Source organism: Penaeus monodon, chromosome 29 (assembly GCF_015228065.2).
Source record: "Penaeus monodon isolate SGIC_2016 chromosome 29, NSTDA_Pmon_1, whole genome shotgun sequence".
Taxonomy (NCBI): Eukaryota; Metazoa; Arthropoda; class Malacostraca; order Decapoda; family Penaeidae; genus Penaeus; species Penaeus monodon.
In genome coordinates this window covers 26059723-26060339 of record NC_051414.1, presented here as the reverse complement: position 1 = coordinate 26060339, position 617 = coordinate 26059723, and the positions used below count along the sequence as shown (strand labels likewise).

General features: G+C 40.0%; 2 protein-coding genes across 2 annotated transcripts in view; both read right to left on the bottom strand.

The window, feature by feature from the left end:
- Nucleotides 1-617, bottom strand: part of LOC119592082 (longitudinals lacking protein, isoforms H/M/V-like) — a gene marked incomplete at its 5' end in the record, with an annotated part of 34503 nt that overhangs the window by 21171 nt on the left and 12715 nt on the right.
- Nucleotides 1-617, bottom strand: part of LOC119591794 (zinc finger protein 513-like) — a 2770-nt gene that overhangs the window by 1397 nt on the left and 756 nt on the right. The gene's annotated exons all lie outside the window — the stretch shown is intronic.

Sequence of the window (617 nt, the reverse complement as noted above, 5' to 3'; positions counted from 1 at the left end):
TGATGTTACTTTTGGAGGCATGTACAGCTACACAGAAAACTATTGTTCAATAACAAACAGAACCTGATGTTCTGATGACCTGATGGTCTGCATATTGCCTTGCAATATGCAGCAAACAACAAGTCTACTATGAGAAAACTTTTTTCAAAGGCACCAAAGCCTATGTATGGCATCAACAAAAACACCAGGTAGGTAACGACATCACCCCCTCCCCTCCTATTTTCAGCCACTTTGTCCAGGATTGGTTTTGTAAAAACCCCATCACATTGCTGCCACAGCCACCCAGATCAGATCTCAATCTAAATGAAAGCGTGTGGGCGGAATTATCAAAATATACGCTGCAAAACACTCACAATCGCGAATAATGCCTTGGAAGCATAGGAACATCTTCAATGTGAGGAAGGCCATGCTTTGACAGCCAATCTAGTGGAGCTATGCCTCAACACTTAAACTGTGCTTTGGCATCAGGGGGGAGGAACACATGAATATATTAACAGTATTTTATTTTCCTTGTTTTGATCTTAATGGAATATGTGAATACTCATTAGGTACTATAACAACAATAATGCTTGTGAGTAGCAATTGTCATATCAATAGTCTGACAATACCTAGCACTT